This window comes from Armigeres subalbatus, chromosome 3 (assembly GCF_024139115.2).
Source record: "Armigeres subalbatus isolate Guangzhou_Male chromosome 3, GZ_Asu_2, whole genome shotgun sequence".
NCBI lineage: Eukaryota > Metazoa > Arthropoda > Insecta > Diptera > Culicidae > Armigeres > Armigeres subalbatus.
The window spans coordinates 420,521,812-420,538,198 of record NC_085141.1 but is presented as its reverse complement, the minus strand read 5'-3'; the positions used below and the strand labels follow the sequence as shown (position 1 = coordinate 420,538,198).

At 45.5% G+C, this 16,387-nt stretch overlaps 1 protein-coding gene and 1 long non-coding RNA gene across 4 annotated transcripts in view; both read right to left on the bottom strand.

Moving 5' to 3' along the window:
* The window catches only part of LOC134227334 (uncharacterized), a 125,592-nt gene that overhangs the window by 88,901 nt on the left and 20,304 nt on the right, over nt 1-16,387 (bottom strand). The window lies entirely within an intron of this gene.
* LOC134224333 (uncharacterized) lies at nt 201-1,360 on the bottom strand. 3 transcript variants are annotated; one of them, XR_009982910.1, is made up of 3 exons: nt 949-1,360; nt 783-876; nt 201-699 (listed from the first exon to the last, which is right to left on the bottom strand). It is a non-coding gene; the product is annotated as an uncharacterized LOC134224333 (long non-coding RNA). The 3 variants fall into 3 exon arrangements; XR_009982912.1 differs by having other exon boundaries at nt 783-901; nt 953-1,360; XR_009982911.1 differs by having other exon boundaries at nt 953-1,360.

Sequence of the window (16,387 nt, the reverse complement as noted above, 5' to 3'; positions counted from 1 at the left end):
TAAGTCTAGTATGTTTTCGGGTGGAAAACAATCTCGATTGCTTGGGCATAATGTATCCATTGTACTTGCCAAACAGGACATACACTTATGCAATGGCGGACATAGAAAAGCTTTCAAATTTTAACTGAGAAAATGGTGAAGGATACCAAGTTGAAAAGCGCGTCAAGTTCCACTTGGAATGTAGACCCGTAGAAGAAGAAAAAGAAGAAGAAGTGAATGCGTTTGAATATCTTTATTTCGTTTGAATCATTTTACTCTAGTATCTATTTTAGTTAGTAGTACTCCACGATCCCTTCCTAGCGAAACACAACAACGTAGTTCCGTGCCTGGCCTCGTTCACCTAAGTTGTGATATAAATGGAATGTGATGAATGGTTTTATCTGATTTTGGCAACTAATACCATCTCTGATGATGATTACGTGCGATATCATCCTTCGTTGTTTAATTGTTATTTTATTATAAAAATTGGAAGTTACTTCGTACATCCTCTTGTGGGTGAAACAACGGTGGGTTTCTTACTCTTAAAACCAATTATAATACTATCACTACCGGCAACTTGTGGTTTTCCGATTGGTGACCTTTTGAGCAAAACTGGATCTACAAAATAGGTGCAGAATAATCCGATCAACGATACAACCAAAAAGAGGAGGACAACCAACACTGATGACACTTCCCATTGGGTGCAAGAACTAGACGCATCTAAACACATAAAATTATTATCGTCAGTAACATTATTTCGAAAATTTCAAAATATATTGCATAATAAACTGTTTCGGACTTACCCCAGTAAAAAGCCGTCGGTCGCTCCAAACGATAGCACTGAATATTTTTGGAATTTCCACCATAGTTCTCGAGTTAGTTCGGGTTCCAGGAATCCTGTTATACACACACATAATACACACTATTTTATATAGAAAGCAACATCAGTAAACAAGCTAATGAAATTACCTACTTGTAACTACAGTTCCTAGCCCATTTCCGAAGGAAAAATGAGCAAAATAAAATTTAAACAAAGCACACAAATACTTCTGGCTTTTTAGCGCACACTAATCACTATCAGTTTCATCCCATACTTCGGAGTTTGGTCCGCTTCTTGCAATTACGAAGAAAATAGCAAATTAATAAATCTCATTACCGCTGAACAGTTGTTAAATCGCAAACAGATTAATTGATTAATAATAATTGAATTCTAATTTGAAGAATCTCGCTGCATATTTGTAAACAAACAACAAACTGCTCGAAAAAATTTGGCGCTTGACACATGCTGTCAGCTGTCAAATAGTATTACCTAAAATGCTAGTGCGAACGGTTTTGTTATTCAGAAGTAACACCTTCGAATAACATGTTATTCAGCTGTAATCTGAACAAGGCATAAGGGTAGCCTAAGATAACACCTCGGTAAAATTTTCCAATAGGTTTTGGGCCCCGTGTATTTTAAATGGGGCCGGGATTTTGATTTTTGGCGCCCAAATCCAGAAAACATCGCATATGTAAAAATACATGGGGAATAAAAATCTGTGGACCAAATTCCCTAGGTGTGAGGCTACCTTTACAGGGAAGCTTACGGAATCCCAACCAGCCAGCATCCGGGATGCCCTGGTGAACGATTCTGGCAAACTTGCAGCCCTCATCTCTTTCTTCAAGGGGTCTGGTGGCTTATAACATCTCTTATTTCACCTGATATAATATATTACCCAAATGGGGACTTATATCGCCTCAATTGAATCTTTGCTGCCAGCATTAGCCTCCCTTTCGTTCTTCTCCTAAACTCACCACGTTTCGCATCCATCATTCCGTTTTCTATTTACCGAAAAAAGTCATCCTGTACATTCTCTTGCAGGCCAACCCGGTCGTTCTTCGATTAGGACCTCACACCGTACTAGACGATTATCTCTACTGTAATTGAAATCCTTTGTTCTGTATATTTCCAACTACATTTTAATGTTCTTACAATGATTAACTTTCCTTTTTTATCTTGTATTGTTTCTTAATTTTACTTGCGGAAGGTCCCCAGGTTGGACCTGAAAGTCGCCATTTCAGCACCCTCTCAAAATGAAAACAAGCGAAGAACTAAAATTATATCAAAATTCACACAAATAAAGGCAATTTGGCAATTCTTGATTCATCTTTTATTACAATCCTCTACTTAGTGCTCTCCATTGACAATCTCATTATTTCTTTTGCAGAAGTCGGAACAACCTGTCGAAAAAAAAACATTGCTTCTATTCTTGATAAGCAAGTTCACTGCGTGCGGGTTTCAACCACCTCGTTAGAGGGCGTAAACTTCTCACTGAACAAAGCAACAACGTCAGCAATGTCGGAGTGAAGTGCTCTCAAGCCCGATGTGTCGTCGAAAGTTTTTTGCGAAATTTTAACATGGTATAAGTGATGCCAAAACCGCTTTACCGTATCAGGATCTCACTCGAATCCCATGTTCAATTTCTGGGGCCTGTGAGCAAACCTTGAAAAACGATCATTTAAATTTTGGATTATGTGAAGCTCACCTTTCTTTTGTTGGTTTAGTTTGTTCTAAGGGCAGATTGCTTCATCATAATGACGCAAGAGCTACCGAACTCGGCGGGAGGAGAGCTGTAGAAGGCCTAAGACATAGCTTCTGGAATAACTAAATATTTCATCATTTTCTGCTTTAAATAAGAGTGTCACATTTTCCGGAAAATCTCAACACCAACAACAAACTCCCACAAAGCGACCGGCAAATGACCTTCCTCACTATTCGTTTGGTTTTGATTCCGTGCCCTGCTGCTTTCCCGATGACGGCCCACCGCAAGTCACACGTATGCTGATTCAAACCGGCGAAAAACTAACAGTTATCCTACCTCATATTCCTTTTCGAATTGGAAAGCCAGACTTTTCGAGTTTCTTGGAAGGAAACGCATGCACACAGAAAACCTCCTCCCTTTCGAAGGAAAAACACAGTTCCTTGGTCGGAGAAAAGCGAAACGAAAGTTTTCAAATCAGAATTAGGCTTCATGTCGTTTCATTTCTGTGCCGTTCTATTTCCCGGCGACATCAACGACGATGACGACGACGACGACTCGAATGACTTTTTATCAACTGAGGAAACCGGGAAACAAACTTTTCTCCCACAACAGCTGCTGGAAACTTATTCAAAAATGGAAATTTGACGAAGTTTGTCTTGTTAACGTACAAATACGTAGTTTTCTCACACTGATGATTCGAATGGAGCAGTCAGTTTGCGAACGGAATCAGGATTCTTGGGAATGGTTCAATTAAAAATTTGGATTCCTGAAGCAGTAATATACTAAATTGGAAGCTTGTAGCTTTGTGATAACTTTAAATGAAGTTAAGTTCCACTAAATTTTGCTCAAAAAAAACATTGTAAGTCGCTTTGAAGCGCATATATTATTCAAAAATTTTGAAATTCTATAGCAAATTATATTCCTATACAAATAATAATTCTATAGCAAATATTAGAAACCAAAAGCTTATTTGAATAAGCGTCCAGAAAACATTCTACTGCTATTTAATCGAAAGTCTTTCGATCATTCCACATCGCCGATACCAAGGTAAAGGTTGAAATAGCCAATGAATGTTGAAACATCAAATTTGGCGCTTGCTGTGAGGTGCAAAAGTTGCACCTTTTCGAATGCTCCTTCATCACGTTCCTCGCAATCCAACCAAGGTTAGTTGCACTCCTAAACGCCCACTCCTCCCCATCGTGTAATTTCTAAACCCATTCGCGCCCTGTGTAAAGGAATTGCAGTTCGTACAATTTCCGCACTTTGGCAGTATGACTGACAGCACCCCCCCCCCTCTCAACAATGGCAGGAAAGTACTTCGTCCCTGCCAGCAACGTTTGGTTCAACGCTTGGACCGATCCCGAAAATCCTCTACAATGCCGTTCGATGCGGCGATAGTGCGGCTGTTGTTAGGCAACTTCCCGCGCTGGCACACACGAACACAACTCCTCTCTGTTGTTGCCTGCCAGAACATAAATCGATCAGTTTTAATTGATCCCCGGTGCAACGTTTGAATGGCTCAAGTGAAGGCAATAAAATGATTTTCGCCGGGCTGCTTTCCACTGCACGGCTGGGTCGGTCGTCGACTTTGGCTAGCAGAGCGACTTGAGAAAGGTCGAGTAAACCCTCGCACACCGGCGGCGTTCCGATTTGTTTGTGCAAAAGTTACTGCTGCACGTCAGCGCTGGGACCGTAAAACAATATCCTTGAACAGAGGCGGAAGGTACGGCAATTTGACTGCGATTAGAAAGACTGATGGAATTCCCGGGAAGGAGGAGGCACATTTCTCCAATCAGCTACCGGAGTTTTGACTTCGAGTCTGGTCTGCGGAAAGGTAGCACAGATCGAACAATGAATAGTAGTAGGCGTTGGATAAGTGTGAAATCGTTTTCACACCGCCTGCTTCGAATGCACATATGCAGTCCATGCAGGAGAGCGAATGATGGATTAACGCGGGGAAACTAACACGAAGTACTCTGCGTCGGATGAATTAGGATGGAAGATTGTCAGTCTGTCAGAGTCAAATCAGACAAAATCATGTAGGCAGCATAATGTGCGTCTGCATTTCAGCTGATCCGAAAACGAGGTGGTAAACTGGAATTAGGCCACGGCAAAGTTTTTCGGAACCATATGCTTCGAGGAGACGACGATTTGGGTAGGAGTCGTGCACGCTATCAATTGACTATGACGATGACTGTGAGCGATTTTGTGAGCAGATAGAAATGACTGGGAAATGATGCACTTCGTGATGCGATTTGTCTGTTTGAATGAACATTTGTGGGCTTATCGCAATTTCGGGGAACCGATTAGAGTGTTTACTTGATTTATGGCTGAGTTAGTGATAATGACATTGAAAGTGATTTGATGACTCCCGTCGATTGTTTTATGGTTTTCCCTTCATTAGTGTCGGTGTTGAACTCAATCTAGCATTAAAAAATAATAAAAAAGAAGCATTCAATAGCTCTACTCGAGTAATACAATTGACATAGTCGAGTTGCAATGATTCTTGTACGTTCAAATTCATTTCAGTTATTGCAACCCTTTCAAAGACGTAATTCAGCTGCTATAGAAAAGATCATAGAGATAAGTATCTTTGGGAAACATTCGTAATACAAACATTTTATCAATAAAAATCATAACCAATTCCATTCTGATCGTAAAAGTTGGCAAATCCAAACGACAAGATGAAGTACTAAAGCATAACCATTAAGGCAGCATTAGTTCTGTGACTTTCCAATACAATCGACATGACTTCAACCCGGCACCAACTAGAAAGTCAAGTATCCTCCAAACAGAACAAATCCCCAGAAGCACTTGTTATAATTTTATCTTCTACACCGAATCAACACGCGGTGACCCTACTTAGACGTACTACCGCCAAGCCGAGATAGTCCGGGGAATCTTCACCAGAGCCTATCTCCCATCTCGATCTCCATACTCGGAGTGCGCTACTATTTAAAAATACTTGTGCGGATCATCGGCGGTGAGAGCTGGGAGGCTGAAATCACTCCAGAACCACTTCAACTACCTCTTCAACAAGCCATCAAAAATTTCAACAACCGCGCGTACGCGAACCGCGCGCAGACAGCCAAACACGACCGTGTGATGTTTCTAATGGTTTTCCCCCCTAAAAGCAATTCACTTCGGCGAAGAACATGAGTTTTGGGGAGTCGGGCAGAAACTTCGTCGTTGGGCCCGAAGGTGGATGAACAAGTTGTTCTTAGAGCCGCTCTTTCATCGCTGCCGGGGATCATCATTCGCAGCATCCAGCGCGCGGTAATAACAATAACTGAAATTCAATCATAAAGAAATGCTTCCCCGACTCATGGAAAGTGCCGATTTAGGAAGCACACAAGATCTTAAGAATAAACATTTTTATCATTCGGAGTACATTCCAATCACCGCTGACAGCAATAGACAACGAAGGCATTGTTGCGTTCTTAGCATCAATTTGAAAAGTTTGAGACAATCCCAATCTGACTTGAACTTTTGCTCGCGTACAAATCTGAAACGCAATTATTCCGAGCCCATTCGACTAACGCGTTTTTCTAGATAGGGCCGCCTAACTGAAAATTTTCCTTTTATTTTTGGAACAACATATTGCACATAAAGCTATTAAGTATGATAATTTCTTGAAATAATAATCGCTGATAGAAGAGACAACACGCAACCGAAAGGGAAGGCGCACTTCAATCCATGAATGTGTAGGAGCAATAAAAAATAATGGAAGTGCTTTCGAGAAGCGATGGAATTTATTAGGGAAGAGAGCAGTCGTGGAACCAAAAACAAAAAAATGGGCACGATGATCGGACGGATGGCGGGGCGGAAAGGTCATGGAGGCCAAAACAAAACATTAAGACAGTAAGTAAGTGTGCCCCTACATGGACACTTGAGAGCTCTAGAAGATGGGTTCGAAAGATATTGGAACGAAAATAAAACGAATAACGCAATCTTTGTAATGGATCATCGTGTGTATTGGATGAATTGGTTGTGAACCTACAAATATGTAATATGTTAGATATTGTAGTGAGTATTACAAAACTGCCTTTTATTTAATTATTAGCGATGCGTAAATCTTCCAATGCGAAAACTTACCGCCAGCTCGACTCTCGACTCTTGGATCTTTCAAAAAGTAAACTCAACAAATTATTGATTTTATTGTTGGTTTTTATTATTAGTGGGATTGTGCATATGTACAGCGCATGTTTTTGTTTTTTTTTTCAAGTTCATTTATTTGGTAGGCTCAGGCGTGTATAACACTTTACGGAGCCACGTTTCTTTGCGATATGTACAATCGACATAATCTTATTATTAGATTAGTAAGAGAAAGAACTAGTGGTGACTCGAGGTTAAGTTTATAATGTTTAAGGATGGACGGGGATTAGGATTCGGGAATCAGGGAATTATCATAAGCGAGGAATTTCAGCAGCTCATTCGGTCATTTGGCGTCGGGGACGATGTGGTGTGTACAGCGCATGTTTGTGAAATGAACAAATTGATATTAATTTTGCGAAAAAGAATTCTCATGTCTTGGTGTGACTCGAGCCCACAACAACCTACTCTTTGGATTGGATTTTTCAGAAAATAATATATATTTGTCCGTTTTGGAATCATGTGCTGTGTATGTGTATGTTTACCAAAAATAATCGTTCGTTGGGCTCAATTACCAAATCATATGCAATTAAATTGCATCATTTTTTATTCTGGTATACTCCATTGGTGTCAGGCCATTAGGCCGAATTAGCAAAAAGAAGCAAGAAGTGAAAAATGAGAAGTTCTTTCTTCACCTTACACCTTCTTCCTTCTCCTTTCTTGAATCTTCTTTCTTCCTTCTTCCTTCTTCCTTCTTTCTTCTTCCATTTTCCTTCAACCTTCTTTCTTCTTCCTGTTTGTTTATTTTTTATTCCTTCTTCTTCCTTCTTTCTTCCTTCTTCCTTCTTTCTTCTTTCTTCCATCTTCCTTCTTCCTTCTGCCTTCTTTCTTCTTCCTTCTTTCTTCTTCCTTCTTTCTTATTCCTTCTTCGTTCTTTCTTCATCTTTCTTCCCTCTTCCTTCTTCTTTCTTCCTTCTTCCCTCTTCCTTCTTTTTTCTTCCTTCTTCCGTCTTCCTTCTTCCTTCTTTCCTATTCCTTATTCCTTATTCCTTCTTCCTTTACCCTTCTTCCTTCTTCTTTCTTTCTTCTTTCTTCTTTATTCTTCTTTCTTTCTTCTTTCTTCTTTCTTCTTCCTTCTTCCTTCTTCCTTCTTCCATCTTCCTTCTTCCTTTTTCCTTCTTCCTTCTTCCTTCTTTCTTCTTCCTCTTTCTTCCTCCTTTTCACTTCTTCCTCCTTTTTACTTCTTCCTCGTTTTTACTTCTTCCTCCTTTTTCCTTCTTCCTTTCTACTTCTTCCTCATTGTGCACTACTCACTTCTAACTGCCCAGTTCTCATTCGGCTTAATGGCCATTCGGCCTAATGACCGTTCGACCTAATGACCCTTCGGCCTAATGACCCTTCGGCCTAATGACCCAGCATCACTCCATTAGAGGCCTCATACACGCTCCGACTGTCCAACAGTCATACAACTTGCTCACAGGCGGTCCAACTTTACTCCGACCGAACCAAATTTCCTGGGGTGGACTCAAAGTTGTACAATATGTTGGATCGTGTTTGGGGCCCCTTAAACATTAGTAGGGGAGACTGGGTAGACTTGACCCCCTCTTCTGATTTCCGATGTATCACAGCCAAAAGTAAATAAACATACGTGGTTTCCACACAGACTCTCTAAGAAATATAGTATTTAACTTTACTGATGTATGACAGTCCTTAAATTATTGTTGTTGTTGATACACAATCGATTTTTTGGAGTGCTGGCAAAAGCCGACTTTTAAAATATTCGGGGGAAATTGATCACTCTCTAAGAACTTGCTTTCATAAAATTAGAAAGGTGCCCTCAGATTTTTTAAATTTGTTCACTATCTTTTGTCACACACTATAGTGAGTGTTTTGCAGCCGGAGGATGGGCGCATACTAAAAAGTGATCTATATTTTTTGTCAATGAGGCCAGAAATATTCTACATGAAACCGAAGAGGACAAATCTCCGTAAGAAAGTTGCGGTAATTAACAAATTGACTGCCATCGAGCCCTGAAGAAGATCCCATCCCCGGATCGAAACGTAAAACTGTCAACGCTATTACCCGTGACTGAAAGTCAATCCGAAAATTAAGTTACAAATTTCACAGTCAGGATCCTTATAACTATTGCTGTCGGAATGGGTCGAGGCTTAGATTTTAGAATTTTGGTTAGCTTCCAGAACGGCTTAGTACAGTCTAGGGAGCGCGGATCTTATTGGAAAAATCACAATTTCTGAGGTCACCATTCTGGCCTGGATAATTTTGGTCATGCGATTGCACCGGGTCTTAAGCGCAGGAAGTCCAGTACGTTGGTACTGCCTGCGAGTTACATTTCGCAGACGGATCAAATCTTTGGTGAGTGTATCGATGGCTAGGGTGTTGCTTACATGCTGGGCCTTTGGAACATGCTGTTCGCGGGATAGATAGATTGCCTCCTGGATGGCGTGCAGCTGCTCGTCGATGCCGGATGCCGCCGGTAGTCGATGTTCTCGTCCACGCACCGTTGAAGTCACACCGAAGTTCCAATTTCCTCCACCACTGGATAGTGGTCCGAGCTGAGCTTCTGGAGGACGACCGGCTGGGAGACGAGATTGTTCATGTTCGTGATGAAGATGTTGAGCGTTGCATGGGCCCCGGATCGTGTCAACCGGGTAAGGCTGTCAGGGCTTAGGATGGTGTAGTGGCCCTCTAGCTCGTCGTTGGACCAGACGACTCCGTTCCGGTTTGAGACGGTGTTTTCCCACGATTGGTGTTTTGCGTTCAGGTCTCCGGCGATGATGAACTGCCCCTGCCGCCGAGTGAGCTTGACTATATCTCTTCATAGTTCGGCCGACATGCCGTCGTCGACTTTGGCTTGTGTGGGACAGTAAGCCACGGTTAACGTGACGACTCCGACGGCTTCGATGATTTTGAGTCCGGCAACAGGCCGCAGGCGATGTTGCTCCGCAAGGCGATTACCACTCGTCCCCCTCTGGAGCTTGTTCGATCGAACCTCACCAGCCTCAAACCAAGAGTTGTTGCACTTACCTCGGGCTTCGGTGATGAAAGCGGCGTAAATCTCCTTCTCCTCAAGGAAATCGCTGACCTCGACAATTTTGCTCTTGAGCGAGCAAGACGGAAAAGCCCGGATTGTAGATCTGGTCGAACCGGGATTTGCACCTTCGAAGCCGGGCCGCAAGTTGGCTGAATATTGGAGCCAGTTGCTCCGGGGTGTAGAGCGGTGCGGAATCCTCCGGGGGTAGAGGATGCTCATTTTGTTGGTGGCCCGATTTTTGTCGCCACAGTTGGCACACTTGGGATCAGCCACCTCCCGCTTGTCGTACTTGTCAGTCGGATGGGGTTCGCCACAATTGTTACAGCGCGGTTTCATGCGGCAGTTCCTGGGTGCCCGATGTTAAAGCAGTTTGTGCATAGCGTGACATCGCGATGCACGGGCCGATATCGCTCCCAGTTAACGACGGTGTAATTTATAACGCCAACCAGCTTCAGGTCCTTCCAGGTAGTAGAGCCGTGGTCCAGATAGATCAGGTAAAGCTGGTCGCGATGTCTTCTCGCCTTGTCGTAAAAGGCGATCTTGTGCACGGCTACTGGCTTCCGTCCGCAACTTTCAAACTGTGCTTGGAGCTCTTTCTTCTTCATGTCGTGGAGCCCTCGCAGCAAAGCCTTGAGCGGCTTCGTGCCAGGGTGGTCATGAGTGTAGTACTCATACTTGTGGACCTCGAGGAACTCCACGTCCTCGCTGCAGAGCCGAAATGTTCATTTCAGCCCTTTAGCGATTAACTAATGAATTTTCGGGCGCAAATCCGGCGGATCGCCTTAAACAAACACAGGTGGGAACTTCTCCTTCCGTCTCCTTGTGGCAGCTGCGATTGCTGCTTCTTCATCTGTTTCGGCGGATTATCGGTATCGTCGATTGGCAACGGCGAATTTACGTTGCTTTGCAAAAGCTACTTGTAGGGGTTACCCGCGCCTCCAAAACCAGTGCGCTTAGGCACCTTTGCCGCGACCGAATCGGCCACCGAGTCTCCCATGACGGGTCCGAGAGAAAATAACACCACCGCAACGAAGCGAAAACGTAAACAGCGAACCAATGCGAGACACGGGTCTTTTTATACACAGGAAAAACCAAGCAGTGGGCAAAATTCCCAGAGTTTACATAAATGTGATGTCCGTGTTGGGGTGCATGAACGGAATTGATTCATTCTGTTTTTTTACCGAGTTTGGAAAGAAATTTTAATAGTTCAACGTTGATAATCAATAATATCGATGGATTTTTCAAATTGCTGAAGAGTTTCCGAATCGATTGATAAGAAAATCCATAGAAAGATAAAGACGCTATTAGCATTTGAAATCTCTCCTTATTTAGTGACGGTCTCGAAGTTGGAAATTTTGGTTTTTCACCCTGTATCCGAGCCTTCCTCTTAGACGAAATTTACGTCAAAGGGATTATTAGGGGACAGCTCTATTAGCCACTTCTAAAAATCTAGTGTTACCGGCGGGTAACATATTGAATCCAAATCACGATTACGGGAAAATAGGGACAAACTTTGTAAATTTAATTTTGGATCACTAACGGTCAATTTGTATTGGATGCGCATGGGCACTGGGCAGCCGATGCACGCGCGAGGCGCACCAGTGCGATGATTTATCTGGGTGCCGAGTGGGTGTCGAGCTCCACTGAAATGGAGCAGTGGAATGCGAGAAAGGAAGAAAAGAGCGACTGATGGTTTTTGGGTGGAAAAGATGCTGTGGACCGCACCGAGAGGCAGTTGATGTGAAGCGATAAAGCGAGTGGCATCAAAAAGCAAAGTGACCAATTCCTCCGGGAGAAAACACGTTTTTAGCACGTTTTGCTAAAGAGCAAGATTGATCTCGGTTAAGTTGCCGTGAATACCGTGGAACCATCGTGGCCAACCTGATCCGAAGAAAGTCTTCACCGTTTCCGTATAGACAGTTTTGGTTCTCGTGATTAGTGGGCTGTGCGTCCCCGGAGTTAGTCACTCCGTAACCCTTTCGTAACCTCTGGCTGATACACCCGGCCGCCATCATACGTCCTACGACGCCACCGAGGGCCATTTCACGGAACCTCCACCGTTGCGATAACCCTTCGAGATCACCACGCTCGCCACTGGCATTCTCCAACGGAATCACGCGGATTTCGACCCCGTCAACTGTCCGCTCGGCCACCATTCTTTTTCATTGCCGCCGCCTATCTTCGGCGTCCAGGAAACGTGACCCCATCCAGGCCGACTTCCTCGTAGCCTCTCCGGAATACGCTACATTCGTCAATCGCCGTGACGCGACCCCGTCCAAGCCTCCCACATCTGCTAGCTCCGGTGGAAACCATCCGAAACCGGTCAAGTCCCCGCAAGTTCCCAGAGTTCTCCCCGGCGGCCACATTCGACGATCGCCAAAACGCCTATTCCCGCCACTTACATCGACGCCGATCCGCCCCGTTATCAACCGGCGGAAACCCAGGAAGTGCCCGTGTATGAAACGAAGCTGTGCCGACTGACAGTGAGTAATTTGCGTATGTTAGGTTCCCGTGATCCGAAAACTCTCCTACGTCCGTATGCCCTGAGACCCGGAACCCCAAAAGAGGTCTTGAGCACCCACTCCAAAGACCGCTGTTGGCTCTAGACCAGCAGTCTGGGGTTTGCTGCCGGTTTTCCTCTGAAACCAAGCTTTGTGGTTCCGGGGTCAAAAGAAGGTCTTATACTAGGCACTTAATAACAAAATATACAAGACAGGCTACCTATCATACTGATCTTTGTGACTTTACAACGTGGGTGTAAGTGACAAAAACTTAGTTTCGAGAAAAATGGGTGTAAAGTTTTTCAATATTTTTTCATTCCATACAAATCGTATGGAAGTTAACAAAAAAAACCTGATTAATCCACCTAGAGGTGTTGGTGCCTTTCTCGTGCAAAAAATACTAAAAAATATGATTGAGTGCTTTTTAGCGTGTTTTGCGCAAAGAAAATAGTATTTTGGCCATAACTTCTGATCCCATAGTCCAATCTGGCCAATTTTCAATAGCAAACAATGGGACAGGACTCCCCGTCGAATGGAACTTGCGAGTAATTCGGCCAATGCTAAGTTCCAAAAAGTGTGTCCACAAAATTTTGTTCACATACCCACATACACACGCACACATATACATACATACACACAAACAGACATCACCTCAATTCGTCGAGCTGAGTTGATTGGTATATAACACTATAGGTCTCCGAGCAGTCTATCAAAGGGGGGGGGGCAGCAGGGACTTTGTCCAAGGGCTTGACGACCCCTCCCCATGGCCACTGCGAGTTAGACCGGGACCATCGTCCCTAACCCCTAATCCCAAGGCGTCAAGCGACCCGTGCCGAGGGGATGCATGGCCAGGGGGGTGAAATAATAAGCTAGGCCTTTAACGGAGCCTGTGGAGTACCTGGGCACCCTCCACAGTAATTGTTCCTTACCGCGTTATGCTGGGCTCTGGCGTGGTGGACCTCTTTTCCCGAGCAACTCGTGGGACCAAAATGGAAAACCAAGTCAATTCTTCAATTAGTGGTAGTAGTGTAGGCGACAACCCATTCGCAAGAGGTGGGTTGTTCAGGTCTCCGCCTAGGAGGCCAGAGGCAATAGTCGGCAGCTCAGTGCGCAGCGCCAGCGTGGGTCACTCAACCTTCCTCTCGGCTATAAAAACGCCGGTAGGCGTTATTGACGGCCCATGGCTTGTGGAGAGGCCTTCGAGGTGGCGACGGAACAGCTGGACGCCATCATCGACTTTGCGTCATCGAAGCATAATATCAGCAAGGACCTCAAGAGGAGCTTGCAGAAACTTCGAAAGTCGATGCTGGACGCCAAGCTGGAGAGGGCGGTCGGGACGGCCAAGTGTAAACCCGTGAAATCGGTGGAGTCGAGGTCTACCCAGACTGAGGCCCAAGGATTCGCGGACTCGGGCAAGGTCGAATCGACCGAAGGCGTGCCAGCTAAGACGGTGGTGCCAAAGTCTACCCAGACTGAGGCTCAAGTATTTGCGGGTACGTCGGGGTGACTGCTCCAACGGAGCAGACACAAAAACGGGGGAGACAGTCTCCAGGGGATGAGCTCCCTGGGGGCCGCTCCAAAACGCGGAGGGTTACTACCCCGAACAAGGGTAGTGGGGCTGGGAAGCTGAACCCCGGTCAGGTACCTCCAAAACCGGGGGAGGAAGGACCTGGAAAGGTCCGTCCACTCAGGAAAGACGGTGGTAAGGGGTTACGGCAGGCTGAAAGTTCTTAGCCGCACCAGACCAGGGAAATAGAGGGGGATGACGCCTCCTGGACCCTGGTCAAGAACAAGAGGAAACCGAAGACGTCAAGGGCCGAAAAGAAGGCCCAGGCGAATGAGGGTAGCGAGAAGTCTAGGGTAGGCGCCAATCGCTCCAGGGGCGATGCCCTAGTCATCACGGCGGACGAGGCTAAGTACTCGGATGTTTTGAAGGCGATGAGGAGTGACGTCAAGCTCGGTGAACTCGGCGCCGACGTACGTCGAATAAGACGTACCCGGATGGGCGAGATGATACTCGAGCTGAAGCGGAGCGTCTCGCAAAAGGGCGCCGCCTACAAGAAGTTGGCGGAGGAGGTCCTAGGCGAGACGGTCAAGGTGAGGGCACTCACGACGGAGGTGAATCTAAGGGTTAAAGACCTGGACGAGATCACTGAAGTCGAAGAGCTCGTCACGGCACTGCGGCGACAGTGTGAAGTGGAGACGCCCACCGCAGCCGTTCGGCTACGGAAAGGTCCGGCAGGGACGCAGGTAGCATTTGTTCGGCTATCTGCAGCGGACGCCTCCAAGGTAGTCAAGTTAGGGAGCGTCAAGGTCGGTATGCCCTGTGCGCATATACGAGCAACCCGAAGTGCCTGGAACCGGGGCACAAGCAATGGGACTGCAAAGGCCCTGACAGAAGCAATCTCTGCCGACGCTGCGGATTGGAGGGACATAAGGCACAATGCTGCACGAACCCTCCCAATAGTTTGATTTGTTCCAGCAAAGCTGTGAACAGCAAGCACCCCATGGAGGGTTCGATGTGCCCGGCGTTTAAGCGTGCTGCAAAATCAAAGTGCAGGTAACGCAGCTGGCTTGCTCGGCCTCGCCCGAGTGTTTGGTGTGCGCAGGTTTAGAGGAAACGGCGGAACACGTGTTGTTCGTGTGCTCACGTTTTCGCGCAATGCGTGACCACATGCTTGCCACATGTGGTCTGGACACTACCCCGGACAACCTAGTTCGGAGGATGTGTAAAGACGAAGTTGGCTGGAACGCCGTTTTATCGGCTATCGCCCAAATCGTCTCGGAGCACACAGAAGGTGGCGCGTGGACTCAAGGATGGCTAGTTCAGGCGCAAATAAGAGGTGGTCCAAGGGATCGGAGTCGGCTTCATGGGTCATACCGGTGGTCATGCTCTGTGGTCGAACTCGATCCTTTTATCGAACAAGTGGCCGCGCGAAGAACAACATGGTATCGTCGCTTTCGCGGCGTCGGTCAACCGGGCGGGTTCCGAGCCCAAGGACGGAAAGGGGTCCTCGTCAAGGCTGGGGCAGGCGCAGGCCTCGCGTCGGCAAGTCCCTCTGTGTGCTGGCGAATAGGCCCTTTCGCAGAAAGGTCAATTTGGGGTGCACGCGGCATCATCATTCTTGATACCAGTCGTGCAGAGGGAAGCAGGCGCGAAGTCGACCCTGCCCACCTTCCGAGGACATAGGGCGTGGTAAGGCCACCTGGAAAGCCGGCAATGCGCTGGCACGATACCATGGTGTTCTTCTAAAAAAGCGAGTCACGATGTTCGATGCTGCAAGGACACGCAGCTAACCTCGAGGGTGCGTCATGCACTGGCCCCCCTTTGAAGCATTACTTTCTGGTTGTACCGAAGGGACGATGAGCTTGGCGGCAATGGAAACGGTTTAGCTGGTCGGGGATGCAGTCCTGCCTCCCTCATTGGAGGTGGCCCCTAACCCAGCACTTCCTGGTCAACCCAGGATGTCTGTTGAGCAGATTCCCCCTCCATTGTTAGGAAGAAAAAAAAAGGTCTATCAAAGGTTTGGTTTTGGAGTGATCATATAGCCTTCACGAATACTTAGTATACGAGAAAGGAAAAAATGTAGATTTTCACATTTTGTTTACGAATAACGTACTATCAATATATCACCGCAAAGCTCTAAAACCAAAGAATTTTTTGCTCAGACCAACTCAAATTTAACCAAAATGCTACTTGCTCTTCTGCTTCATAAGTTGAGCCAGTCCACCCTGCAAGTGTGTTCAAGACCATTCTCCCTTACCCGTTACCCCACCATTAAATTCCGTAATTGAACATATTCCATAAATGAACTGAACGGATAGGTAGAGGCCTATTGGGAGACTAATCGTGCGTTAATTGATTTATAATTATGGGAACAAAAACTGTTTTGATCCCTGGGTTCTATCAAAAAGTCAATTCGAATCAAACAATTGAAATTCCTTCTATATTCTCCAAAATTACCCGGAACGATATTTTTTTAAACACTCAACCACCATTGCTTCCTCTCTAGGGTTGGTGGAACTTTATTTCCCACCTTTTTGATTCATTACAATCTTTCCTGTTTAGCGGAATTTGGCACAAAATCACGATTTTGTCGATTTTTGCACACGATATTTGTCACAAATCTGTTATTTTTTTCAATCTTTTTGTAAATCTGCAATAACTTTCTTTCAATTTTCAAATCCTAGACAGTTGAGTGCGATTTTCTCAGGAGACAACTAGTGTTTAAGCAATACTT